The following is a 14698-nucleotide window of genomic DNA, read 5'->3' as shown; positions in this document are numbered from 1 at the left end:
TTAAAAAATGAATCATTGCAGTGAATAAAACTCCAATCTGCATAAGTCTTAAAATCCACTATAGCAGTCAGGGTCCTGGCAGGGAATAAATGACACACTCAATTACCTCGGGAGTAAATGAGGAGAGTTTAAGGAAAGAATTATTTCATGAAGATGGGTCAGAGTTAAGGGAACCAACCAGAAATGGTGAAGGACCCAGGAATGAGCCACACTAGGGAGCTATTACCCTCCATAGAGCTGGAAGGGCAAAGTGATGGTCCTGGTCATTGCTGAGCCCTGGAAGAGGGCCTGCCTGGCAGGAGCTATGGTCTGAAGTAGAAGAACACAACTGCCAAGTCAAAGCCTGGTAGGGAATAAATAACCCATCGTCTCTCCTCCAGCCCTCAGATCTCCTGATGGTGGCTCCCATTGGCCAAATCCAACCTGACGTCTCCAGACATCTGCCTCTGGAGATACAGAACATGGGGGGAAAGGGTAAGTGTTTTGGGGGTGTCAAACAAAGAATATGGAGCTACTCACTGTATCAGTTGGGGTCCAACAGGGACAAATGGTAACCCTTAGTTAGAATAATACATCAAGAGTTCCCTTACAAGGCATCTATTTACAAAAGTGTGGGCAGGACACGGGGGAACCACAGAGGTCAATGCAGTAACCTGGAATTAGTAGCAATGGAGCTATTACCACCTAATGAGTCTAATACCAATTCTAACGTGTGAGGTTTTTTCCTCCCATACCACCAAGCAGTTACAACACCAGCTGGGCGTCCTACAATTTAACCCAGTTCTGACACTATCCACCTGGAGAAGAAATCAGATCCCACCATTTAAGGGCTCAGCCCCACAAGACTGCCCTCCACTTTGGATGCCAATCAGAAGTCCAGATTTTTATCTGTGCTATTGACCAACTGGCTATAAATTAGAGGTTCCCACGACCCCCTTCTCAGTTAATTTGCTAGAGAGGCTCACAGAACTCAGGGTTACTGACTTATTACAAAAGATATTGAAGGATACAGTGCAACAGCCAGATGAAGAGATACGTAGGGCAAGATCCTAAACAAAGGAGCTTCTGTCCTCATGGAGTTTGGGGCCTGGCACAGTGGCACATGGAAGTATTCTGGTTCACCAACCTGGAAGGTCTCCAAACCCCATCCTTGTCCGTTTTAATGGAGGCTTCATAACGTAGGCACGACTGATTAAATCAATGGCCATTGGTGGTTGAATTCACTCTCCAGCTCCTCTCCTCTCCCTGGAGGTCAGGGAGTTCCAACCCTCCAATCACATGGTAGTTTCCCCTGGCAACCAGTTTCCATTCTTTGGTTATCTGGGGGCTTTCCAAAGGTCCCCTCATTAACAAAAGACCCGCCCGCCCCCCCATCATTTAGGGAATTCCAAGGGTTTTAGGAGCTATGTGCCAGGATTGGAGCAAAGAACAAATATACATATTTTTCTTATTATAAAGTACAATATTATACCTCCCCAGCCCCAAAGAGACAAGGGAACGCTGATATCAGAACCCGGAAGGAGAGCGTGTGGAGGAGGCTGCCTTGAGAGGAGCAGTGGCGTTTGATGAAGAAACACAAGCAGCCTAAGGGAGAGCCCGGGAGTAAATACCCTGACCTCCCCCTTATTCCACCCTCTGGGGTCCCACCAGGGCTTCCTGTTAGCCAAAATGCACTGGAGGCCAAGACAATGGACCTCTGGTAATAGGTCCGTATAGGTCAGCCTCCCGATAGGGAGTAGGGTGGAGAATACTGAAAAGTGCATCTAGAGAGCCCGAAGATACCTAGCACACCTGCTTTTAATTGTCTCCTCTTTTCCTTCCTTCCCTCCTTCTTTCCTTCCTCCCTTCCTTCCTTCCTTCCTTCCTTCCTTCCTTCCTTCCTTCCTTCCTTCCTTCCTTCCTTCCTTCCTTCCTTCCTTCCTTCCTTCCACTAAACTCTACTAACCTTTATAACAGTGGTCCCCAACATTTTGGGCACCGGGGACCGTGGAAGACAATTTTTCCACGGACAGGGCGGCGGTGGGGGAAATGGTCCAGGCGGTAATGCGCGTGATGGGGAGCCATGGGGAGCGGCACATGAAGCTTCGCGCGCTCGCTCACCTCCTGCCGTGCAGCACTGTGGTTCTCACACAAATGATTTCATTTAACCCTTAAGATTTCTCTCTAAGGCAGGAAATATTGCTTTTCCCCCCAGCAAGTGTCCTCCACCATGTTGACTTCTCAGCCGTTTCAACCTTTTTAATAGAAGAGCTCTTGTTAAAAAATGAAACCTTGGGCTTCCCTGGTGGCGCAGTGGTTGAGAGTCTGCCTGCCAATGCAGGGGACACGGGTTCGAGCCCTGGTCTGGGAAGATCCCACATGCCGCGGAGCAACTAGGCCCGTGAGCCACAACTACTGAGCCTGCGCGTCTGGAGCCTGTGCTCCGCAACAAGAGAGGCCACGATAGTGAGAGGCCCGCGCACCGCGATGAAGAGTGGCCCCCGCTCGCCGCAACTAGAGAAAGCCCTCACACAGAAACGAAGACCCAACACAGCCAAAAATAAATAAATAAATAAATAGTAATTTTAAAAAAATGAAACCTCACTGGAACTCTTATATATGAAACCAGTCAAGGAGTATATATTAGTGGGAACTTTAAAATGTAAATTTACATTTCTTTGTAATTAGGTTAACCAAGGAGAACAGGATTTTTTTTTTTTTTTTTTTTTGCTGCACCTAGAGGCTTGTGGGATCTTAGTTCCCCGACCAGGGATCGAACCCGGGCCCTCAGCAGTCAGAGTGCAGAGTCCTAACCACTGGACCACCAGGGAAGTCCCCGAGAACAGGATTTTTGATGAATGCAAAAGTTTGACATTGGTTTCACTAGCTTCCATTAACAGCAGCAACTGCAAACATTGATAGACTCCCTGAAACAGAGTTTGATGACCACTGAAATAAGTGACTGGGGAAACAGGAAATTTCAGTTTTTTCGACCTAAAATTTCCCGGCAATGCCTCCCTTTTGTAATCAGAATCTGACTACTAGAACACGTGAGATACTACTGACAGCTACACTTTTCCGGTCACCTGGTCAGGAAATCTCATCCCTCTGAAAACTCATCCTTTATACCTCAGTTATCGAACACTTTGGAGCAGTTTAGCCCAGGAAATGAAGGCTCTTGTTAAAAACATGGAGATTTAGGAAACCAGGACGCGATTAACCATGTTGGCATTTTGCCAAATGAGCAGTTAACAACCAGGGCCAGGAAAATAAGTGCTGATTAGTAATCCCTGGGTTTAGACCCAATCCTAACAATCCGCTGTGACAGACCAGAAAATTCCTAACCTATTGTAGCTGCAACCATGCTGCCTTGAAAAAGAAAGTATTAGTCTAATCAAAATTTATTCACCAGTGCCTCTACTCATAAAGAAAAAAATCCTGTAAGATTATTTATACTTAAATCTAGCAGACTGGAAATCACCTAGGTGCTCTCCAGAAAACATAAAATTAAACTCTGAACCTACACATGAGGTTTCTAATGGTCAATGTTTAAAAAATGTTTTGATGTTGAATTTAGTCATTCATTCATTCATTTAACAAATATTTGAATGCAGGTCATATTCCAAGAGCTATTCTAAATTCCTGATAAGTCTCAGTGAGCGATATACCAGAAAGAACACTGGTTCTGAAGTCGATTGGAATTGGCGTACCGGTTTTGAATGCATTTTAGTTAAGTAACAGAATACCAAACTTACGCCGGCTCAAACTAACCTTTTAAATTTTTGTCCAATTCCTAGAAGTCTGGAGGGAAGCAGCTGCTGCCAGTTGTTCAGAGGCTTGACCACGAGGGGCTGCATCTCTGCGGTGCTCCTGGTCTTTCTCTCATACTCATCCCTCTGTGGTGACCAGATGGCTGTGAGGGAAGGAGGACATGAGGAAATGGGTTGGTGATGGCGATCTTGGAGGAGGGTTGTGATGAAGGTAAGTCCCATTAGGGGCATGTTGTCAGGGGACTTGGTGATGCCATGACACTTAGCATATGTGTCCTATAGGCCAGTAGAGATACAGAACTGGATTTGAGGACTGAAGTCAGAGTTGAGGAGGATGTCTAAGAAGGCAAGAAGGCAGGAAGAGTCAAAATCGAGAGGTTAGGGGAAGAGTGAATTCTTAGAACTGAGAGATATACCCCTTCTGTAAACAGGGATTGGTCTGAAAGGGAGGCGAGTATAGATGGGACAGCTGAAATATAGTAGCCTCATCAAAGAGGGAGGTGAGGTCCTCTGGGAGGGGGATTGGGGCCATATTGAGTGATTGGATTGGAAACAGCCAGTGTGGGGATGTGTAAGGGCTGAAGAAAACTGGCTCAGCTGGTAGCATGATAAAACTTGTAGTGATTCAGGTCTGCAGATTTCCAGTTTCCCCAGCAGCAGTTCAGGGCCTAAGAGAGGAAACACAGCCAGAGGACATGGGTGACACAAGGATGGTGATGGCCATGGGATGAGGGAGTCAGGAGTGTCCATGGCGACCAGGTAGAAGAGGCTGACTACAAGTCCAGCCAGGCAAGGAGAGCATTCAGTGAGTCACCCCTCTACGAGGAAGTCGCCTGGCGCCATGTCTCAGGCTCCTTCTCCTCCTGGACCCTATTGGGTCCAGGAACTTTGGGATTCCCTTCCCTACAAGACCAGCTGCAGGGCACCAGTGGTAGATAAGTTTTCCAAGAAAAAACAGAGAAGGGACAACTGGAATCAAACGATGAAGAAGTTAGCCAGGCTCCAGGTTCTAGCAAACTCTGGTGTAATAGAACTTTATCTCCAGATCCTGGATCACTTCTGAGGGTCTAACTCTAAATCCTGCTGAACTGACATACGTTCTCTTATGTTTATACTTTATTTCTTTTTCTTGTAGTCTTAAGAGTGGGGCTCTCCAAACCGCCTTCCCCTATGGAGGGCTTTTTTTGTTTTTAAGACTTTTTTCTTGCAGACCATTTTTAAAGTATTTATTGAATTTGTTACAATGTTGCTTCTGTTTTCTGTTTTGGTTTTTTGGCCATGAGGCATGCAGGATCTTAGCTCCCTGACCAGGGATTGAATCCGCACCCCATGCATTGGAAGGCGAAGTCTTAATCACTGGACCGCCAGGGAAGTCCCCTGCTATGGAGGGTTTTAACTTAGAAGAAGGACATGCTGGTATATCCTTTAAGAAGACTCCTCCATAGCACAGGGAGATCAGCTCGGTGCTTTGTGTCCACCTAGAGGGATGGGATAGGGAGGGCGGGAGGGAAATGAAAGAGGGAGGGGATATGGGGATATATGTATACATATAGCTGATTCACTTTGTTATATAGCAGAAACTAACACACCATTGTAAAACAATTATACTCTAATAAAGATGCTAAAAAAAAAAAAAAAAGACTCCTCCAACCAAGTTCTGACCAGTAGAGGCACTGATGCAGAATTAGCCGCTCTCTCATCACAGGATGGTCGTCTACACTTCTGTGGCCTTCCAGGATCATTCCTGGTTCCTGGGGAAGTTCCTTGTACTCATGTAGCAACACAGGAAGGGGGGTGGGTATTAGGCGAATTGGGAGTGATTGAAGGATCTATTGTAGATAGAGCTCCAAGTCTGAGGAAAGTAGAAGGATGTGACTGGAGAGCACCAAGAATGCCAAATGTGAAATCTTTCCAGGGGAAGACAGAGTACCATGATGGTTTCTGAACTGGTGAAATCAAATGACAGCTCCTGTTTTCTCCACTTCTTCACTTCAGAACTGTAACCTTCCCTTTAGGAAAGAAAGATGGTTTCTCTAGTCTCACAGAATTCTAGGCTCTTAGTGTTGGGAGGTCATCTACTGGTCATGTAGTCCAGGCTGCCACCAAAGCAGCAGGCACTCCTGAAATTGCCTTGGCAGCTGGCTGGTTAGCTAGCATCTCCTCAGACCTTCCTGGGGATGCGAGCTGTTCACTGCTGGTGAAGAAGTTCATTACTTTCTGGATACTCCTGATTCTTAGACAACTGCCCCTGACATGGGATTGTCATTTACAATACTTCCCTGTAGCTCTCATTTATTTGTCCCAGTTTCATCCTCTGGTGCCTCATGAGGTAGAGATTTTCCCTTTCTCAAATGAGGGTCCTTCCAATGTTTCAATGCTTCTCTCAGGTTGCCACTAATACTTTCTTTTTTTGAGACCAAACACCCCCAGTCCTTTAACTTCCCCTTCAGTGGCATGGCTTTGGGACTCCTCACCATGCTGGTCTTCATCTCTCAGTTGGTCATGCAAGAATGACACACCCAGACCTGGACACCACATTTAGGTTGCAGGCTGACCAGGATGAAGAACAGCGGGACTATTCCCTCCTCTAAACTGGACACTCATGATACAACTACTCTAGCCTAAGATTGCATTCATCTCTTTAGTCTGATGAGGCTATAACCCCATCTTCTGGGATTTCAGTGTACTACCACTTAGCTCTGCTTTCTTCCTGTGGTTTCGCAACCAAAATTATGTACGAAACTTGTCCTGAATCCTCTTTCTCCAAAGTCTTGGGCTAAATTCCACACCTCATTTGGATCCCTGGGAAATTTCTCATTACCAAGTGCCATGATTGCTGCTTCCATTTCCCCAACTGAGATGTTAGGTCAGTTTAGTTTAGCAATATTTATTGAGTCATTGCCGTGTGCCAGGAATTGTACTGGATGCTAAAGTCGGGGGAGAGGATACAAATGAATCAGGGTATGCTTTCTACCCTAGCACAGCTTGCAACACAAAAACACAGCATTATAATGTGATACAGGAAGAACTGTAACATATAAACACAGTGTTTATGGGGGCCCCGATGAGTGACTCTTGGCCCAAACTGGAAATTCAGGGAAGGGTTCCCAGAAAGAGAAGTATCTTGACTACTGGGTAAGAATTAGAGGGCACTGGGAACTATGTGGGAAGACAGCAAGGACAGAAAGAGTGAAGTCAAGGAGGCAGAAAGCATGCTGGTGTATGTGAGGAGCTACAGGCTCTTTGGAAGTACTAGAGCATCAAGGACCAGACAAGGAAGGGTGAGGTCACCGAAAACCTTACTCTCCACCTTGGGCTTGACTCAGTAGGCATTGGCGAGCTCTCAAAATGTTTCAAGCAGATGAGAGAGTGATCAAATTTGCCTTTATCACTTTGGTCTCAATATAAAAAATAGATTTCAAGAAGGTTAATCTGGAGGCAGCCAAATGGGTTGGGAGTACGTAAAAGTCTAATGTGATAATTTAAGCAAGAGATGTTGAGGACCTTAATGAAAACAGTGGTAGTAGGATTAGACAGATCAAGCAATATAATGGGTACAATTGACAGGCCTTGGTTGTGGAGAGCTGTGAATGACAGAGAATAACAATAACAACAGAAACTCAGATTAACTCCCCGAAATCTGGATTGAATGGCTAGGAGGATGGTGATACAACCAGCTGAGAGGGTAGCGAGATGTCTGGGGAACGATGAGTTCAAGTTTGAACATGTGGAACTTGAATTGCTTATTGAACATGCAATAATAATGTCCAACAAGTAATTGGGTTTATGTACCTGAGTGGCACAGGAGAGACCAGACTGGGAGATGAGGGGCTTCAGTTCCTTGGTGGGAGTTAAAATCATGAGAATAGTTGAGCCATTATAAGGAGAGTATGTAAAGAGATAGCCATGGGGCCAGAACACAACTGTGAGGTACACCAATATTTAAGGTAGATTTTACAAACAAATTCAGCATGTTTTCATTGATTCTGTGGCCAACATTTAAAATCAGGAAATTTCACCTGAAAATGAGAATTTCCAGATTCTCTTAAAGTCAGGAGCTCTGGACCCCCTGAACTTGCATTTTCACACAGCAACATTCTACCAAAACTGAGTAGCAGCTTCCCTTTTTAAATGGGATGCATGTTCTCCAACTGTTTACAGCTCCCACTGCTCCCCGCTGTCTTTCTAACGCCAAGGCTAATGTCAACTCCCATTAATTATTACTATGGTGCTGCTGTTTCATATACTTGCTTCATTTATTTATATTACTTCCCTGGTCGTGGTAGATACTTGAGTTTTTAATTCCCAGCTTAAAAGGTGAGTAAAGGAAGAGGAGACCTCTAGAGAGATCAAGAAGCACAGTCAGAGAAATGGCAAGGAACCAGGAGATAAATATTCTAGTTGCCAAGAAATTTCAAGAATGAGAAGATCAATAGCATCAAGTACTACAGAGAGGTCTAATAAGATAAGGATTAAAAGTGACTCTTGGTTTTGTCAATATGAAGACCATTCGAAATCTTTGCCAGAGGAGAGATCTTTGCCAGAATCATTTTCAACAGAGGGATGGGTGATGGAAGTGAGATCTCAGGGATGTGAGGACTGAATGCGAGGTGAGCAAATGGAAAACCAAGTGAATTTTCTTCTTTCCAGAAACTTGACTAGAAAGGGAAGCTTGACTAGAAAGATCTGGGCAGCAGCCAGAGGCATTGGAAGGTGGAAAGGGTCAAAAGAGATCGTTTCTTTCCAAAAGAAGTCTTTGAGCATATTTACGGATTGTATGCAAAGAGCCAGTAGAACAACTGGTGATATGTAGGAGAGATGATAAGGCATAGAAGACAATGCCAGAGATGAGAGGAAATGGATCAAGAATACAGGTGGGGCTTCCCTGGTGGCGCAGTGGTTGGGAATCTGCCTGCCAATGCAGGGGACACGGGTTCGAGCCCTGGTCTGGGAAGATCCCACATGCCGCAGAGCAACTGGGCCCGTGAGCCACAACTACTGAGCCTGCGCGTCTGGAGCCTGTGCTCCGCAACAAGAGAGGCCGCGATAGTGAGAGGCCCGCGCGCCGCGATGAAGAGTGGCCCCCGCTCGCCACAACTAGAGAAAGACCTAGCACAGAAACGAAGACCCAACACAGCTAAAAAAAAAAAAAAAGTGGAAATGTTCAACAACTAGCAGACAGCACCCCAAGTACGAGCCTTTACAGGAAGTTATTTTTTTAAAAAAACCAAAGAATACAGGTGAAGGGGCTGGCTTTGAACTAAAAAAGGAACTCTTTATCCCCATGAATGGTGGAGAGGAGAAAGTTATGGGAAAAGGGAGGTTTGTAAGGTCAAACTGTTGATGTCTAATCACTTTCTTGATCAAGTAGAGGGAGGGTCATCTGCTGATGTGAGAACTCTGGGTTGGAAGGGCTGTCAGAATCCCTGGGTGGGAAGGGGAGTAGGGGCTCGCCGAGAATCATCACAGGGGCTGCTGAAAGGTCCCAAGGGCCCAGCTGAGGCTGGAGGTCAGTAATTCCCAGTGACGCCAGTGGTTTGAGTGGCTGAGTGATCTTCTCTAGCACCTGAGGGACGTGCTCAGATACGCAGCGTGTTTACTACAGCACATGGTAATACTATCTTTAGGGGTGGCAAATCCTATGGCTAAAAATACAGACCTAGTGAAAAAGCACTGTCATCTTTAAAGCAGTAAATGTTCAAGAAACCTCAGCTGAACTCTTGGTATCATCTTTGACACATTCCCCAAGTTTTAGCAACAGGAGGAAGGTAATACTTGGCCCAAGAAGGCTCTTACTACAATTGTTTTTTCCAACTTTCAGCTGACTGAAGGCGCTCGTTCTCATCCAGGGTAAGCTGACTATGTTTCAGGGAAGTTCAAGACATAAGACAGAAGCAGGGTCCAGAGCCTCGCCAAGGGGCGGGTTAAAACTTGAACTGAGAAGACTGGTATCAAGAAAGAGCCAGAGAGAAGGCAGTAAAAGTTAAGGGACAAAGAATGAGGTGGAGTAGGAGTCAGGGACAGAGGGAGCAAAAGAAAGTGAGAAAACAAAGAAAGAAGGGGGGGAGGGAGAAGTCTGAAAAGACAGAGAGAGAGAGAAGCACTACAAAGAAAAGTGAGGAATAAAGCAAGAAGGACGAGGTTAACTCCAGCTCTGGAACCAAGAAGGCTGCCTGGGATCCAGCCCCTCCCCTCCAGCTGCCTTGGGATTTGGGCCTGGGGCCCCACCCGTAAACCTCTCCTGTTGGCACCACAAATGCACACCCATTCCCACCCATGGCCTCCACCTACTGCTTGAAGACCAGGCCTTTTTGTTTTAAGGTCTCTGCCGATTAAATGGACAGTGGTTTCCAAGAAGCTACAAGGATATAACTCAGCAGAAATTTCTCCCCTTTTTATTTTTTAACCTCCATGTAAACATAACAGGACACCGCTAAGCCTCAAAACCAGTCTACTTTGCTGACAAAAGTTAAAGCAAATTGAGAGGTTTAAAACTTTCTTCAGCCGTTGGCTGGTTAGGTAATCACGGGTCCTCCACTTAAACTCTGAGTTCCTGTAAACTTTTTTTTTTAAGTCTGTAAATCCATTCATCTCATCAGTCTACAAAATGACCTTCTCTGAGTATGAAGGTACAAAGACCTCGTAACACTCTGGTTTCAAGGAGCTTATTAATCCGCAGAGGGTGAACATATGTGTGGCCACAATTTTTTTAGGTTATGTCACTATCAGGGTGTCTCTTATTCAAGGAGCTGTTAGCTTCCTCTAAATATCCCTTAGGTGTTACTCTAGTTTTTTTTTTTTTTTTTTTAAGACTTTTTTTTTTTTTTTAAAGGAATTCCTTTATTTTTATTATTTATTTATTTATTTATTTATTTTTGGCTGTGTTGGGTCTTCGTTTCTGTGCAAGGGCTTTCTCTAGTTGCGGCAAGTGGGGGCCACTCTTCATCGCGGTGTGCGGGCCTCTCACTATCGCGGCCTCTCTTGTTGCGGAGCACAAGCTCCAGATGCGCAGGCTCAGTAGTTGTGGCTCACGGGCCCAGTTGCTCCTTGGCATGTGGGATCTTCCCAGACCAGGGCTCGAACCCGTGTCCCCTGCATTAGCAGGCAGATTCTCAACCACTGCGCCACCAGGGAAGCCCTACTCTAGTTTTTTTAATTGTTATTTTGTATTTGTTTTAAATAACAGCTTTATCGAGACCCACACTAGTTTTTTACGTGGCGCCCTAAGCTACCCCACCACCATCTTCCAAATGGTTTGCCTTCTTAATCCCCTTGTTCTAGAAATTCTGGAGTTCCCAACTGTGTCATAGGTCCCCAAGACCACACCCAGTTTTGGTGATTCACTAGGATTCACAGGACTCAGCAAATAATCATATTCATGGCTGCGATTGATTATGGAGAAAGGATATAAAGCAATCAGCAAAGGGAAGAGGCACATGGGTGGAAATCTGGAGGAAACCAGCATAGGCTTCCAAGAGGCCTCTCCCAATGGAGTCACACAGGATGTGCTTAGTTCCTCCCACAATAAATTGTGACATCAATTTCACATCAGTGTGAAATGTTGTCTACCAGGGAAGCTCACTGAAGATTCAGTGCCAGGGTTTTTACTGGGGGCTGGTCACACAGACATCCTCTGCCCAGCACATACCAAAATTCCAGACTCCCAGAAGGAAAGCAGCTGTTCAGACAGTTTAGGCAAGTAAGCCACTCTTACCGCTCAGTTTTCTATCAGTGTAGAGAACGGTTTACCATTCAAGTTCCCAGATACCAGCCAAGGACCAACCTGGCAAGTGGCCTTTTTAAGCATAGCAGCCTCAGCCTTGCTGGTTCATTATTTTCTGCATACCAACATTATTAAGCTATTTATTAGTTATAATAAATTCACCCTGCAATACTACCTTGGAATACCTGTCACTAACTAAAATGATAATATATTGTATATGTTATTCAGTTGCCTACTTGTTTATTTTCTGCCTCTCCTACTAGAACGTAAGCCTCAGGAGGGTAAGGACATTTTCACGTTCACTGCAGTATCTTTCCCACCTTGAACAGGGCCTCCCCCATCATAGGCACTCAACAAATATTGGCTGAAGGAATAAAAGAAGAGATCAACAGTTCAGCCTGGGCCAGATTCAAGTGTGAGCTTCCCGGGAGCATCTGGGGAGTAAAACTCCTTCATGGGTGACAATGACCATCAGATAAGACATGGGCCTAAGGAGTACTTTTCAAAGGCAGTTTCGTCACAGAGATCCCTGGTCTGGTAGGCATCTAAAGTCAGAGTCTCTGCCATGGAAGCAACCTAAATGTCCATCAACAGATGAATGGATAAAGAAGATGTGGTATATATGTACACAATGGAATATTACTCAGCCATTAAAAAGAATGAAATTATGCCATTTGCAGCAATATGGATGGACCTGGAGATTATCATACTAAGTGAAGTAAGTCAGACAGAGAAAGACAAATCTCATATGATATCGCTTATATGAGAAATCTAAAAAAAAAAATGACACAAATAAACTTATTTACAAAACAGAAACAGACTCACAGACATAGAAAACAAACTTGTGATTACCAAAGGGGAAAGGTCGGGGGGAAGGATAAGTTGGGAGTTTGGAATTGACATATGCACACTACTATATTTAAAATAGATAACCAACAAGGACCTACTATATACCACAGGGAACTCTGCTCAGTAATCTGTAATAACCTAAATGGGAAAAGAATTTGAAAAAGAATAGATATTTATGTATATGTATAACTGAATCACTTTGCTGTACATCTGAAACTAACACAACATTTTAAATCAGCTATAGTCCAATATAAAATACAATTTAAAAAAATAAATTAATTAAATTAAAAAAATAAAAATAAATAAAGGTCAGGTCGACTGTCAAAAAATAAATAAAGTCAGAGTCTCTGGGATCTCACCTGCAGCTGAGTCAAGAACAAAATGTAAGAATGTTCTGTATCTGCTTATTCCTTTCCCTCTCTCTTACAAAAGATAAACACGGCGTCAGTGAGTTTTTCATGTGTTCCTCCCCACTCTCGGAAACATTTCTAATGCCCAGATTAAGTAGCTCCTGGGGGTAGGAAAAACTATATTCCTTTCAAAAAATGGCAATCTGTGCAGCCTTGGAGAAACCCTCAAGGACTCATGAATGGAAAGGGATCTCCGGACCGAAAATCAGTTCTCACTTAATGTCTCCTCTCGCTGTTGCTCTGGCAGTTGAATGGGGTCAGGCTTTCATCTTATGTAATATGATGGGACAATTCAACTTCCAATGAGTGTAGCAAATTTCCCTAGAGCTACATAGGACAGAGCTAAGTGGTTACATAAACACATACGGAGACTTAGAAATTTTAAAGAGAGGCCAAATACTCGGAGGGATGTGTCACCCGCAGGGGAAATTAACAGCTGGGTCAACAAGCAGAACTCTCCAAGTTACACGTGGATCTAGGACACTTTGATGACTGCACCTCAAGAAGAGGAAATGGCTTTAGGTACACATTCTTTGTGCTCACTCTGAGAAGAAGAAAATCAACAACACATTTTATCTCAGGATACCAGGAGGAAGAAAAAGTACTGCTGCCAGAAATGACCACCAGGTGAAGGATTTGGGGTCAGAACAATGTATCAGTTGGGGAAACACACGCTCGGAAGGACTGGCTGAAAGAACTGAATGAAGGGACTTGTTTCAGGGGTGTGGACAGGTTAAGGGAACAAGGAGTGTGCCTTGTAAGGTGCCTCACCTAGGGACTAACAGCGGCAGGCAGCTTCTACTACGTTTAGGCCTGATGAGAGCAAAGGGCAGAAGGGGTGTCATTGGAACCAGCAAGCTCTGTAGTCCTGGAGGAAGAGCCACCCATCAGGAGCTGCAGCTGGACGCAGACGGGGTCCGAACCATAAGAAAATTCGGGGGAGCAGGGAAGGGGGATGATAAGTATCCCAGTCTCTTTTTCCTCCTACTCATCGATCTCCCGCTGATGCCTCCCACTGGCCAAAGGCAACAGGAAGCCAGGGGCAGGGAAACCTGTGTAAGATGGAACACGGAGGTCAGCTTCCTTGGGCTCAGTCAAGTCAGAGAAGTGATGAGCAAGCTGGAGAGGGCATGTGCACAAAAGTCAGCACAGGTGAGCTCTCCTACCCTCACCAGCCCTCAGCTGCCAGCAATGGTTGACATCTGTTGAATGGGTTAGGCACTGTCCTGTGTCCTTTACACGGATAATCCTACTGCGTACTCGTGAAGTGATTTACCATGAAATGAACCAACTTGAAGCTTCAGGGCCTCTCACTTCCACAGACATCTTTGAAGATCTTTAGAGGGATCTAAAAATGAGTTAACACAGTCACATTTTTAGAAAGTTTGTAAGCGGAAGATATATTTACCTTAATTAAGATGACTGACCAGGCTTCCCTTCTTGACCAGGCTTCAGGGGGCATTAAGTATCTGTGGGAATTTTTTGGATCTGACTAATGAGAAGTTGAGTTGGGATTACACTTAATTTGGATGCAGTGGCATCTTTTTAGGTGGTTTATAATCATCCCAGTGTAGGGATGGCTTCTAGAAATGCTCCTTCTGTCCACTATGCTGATTCATCATGAAATAAAGCTCAGGACCAGGGATCATATCCTGAGACGAAAGTGACCTACAGCACATGGTAGTGGGTATGTGGATGTGGAGGAGAAGCAAGATTTGAAAGCCACAGAGCCAGAAGCTAGTCTTTGGAAAATTCTTCCAATCATCAGACGTGAATTCTCATTGATGACTGGACAAAGTGGAAGTTCTCTCTTGGCAAGAATGATTCAGTGCATACAGTTGTAACTTCATTGTACTTTTCCCTCCATTTTTGATGGGAATTGTGTGAAATAATAGAATTCCTGTGCCTGTGGGGCATAAACCAATATCACCACCGATTATACGCAAGTTATGTAAGTTATTCTATAT

The sequence above is a fragment of the Balaenoptera physalus genome, assembly GCF_965194825.1.
Source record: "Balaenoptera physalus genome assembly, chromosome: 4".
Classification (NCBI taxonomy): domain Eukaryota; kingdom Metazoa; phylum Chordata; class Mammalia; order Artiodactyla; family Balaenopteridae; genus Balaenoptera; species Balaenoptera physalus.
The sequence above is the reverse complement of the archived record's forward strand: the minus strand, read 5'-3'. Positions refer to the sequence as shown.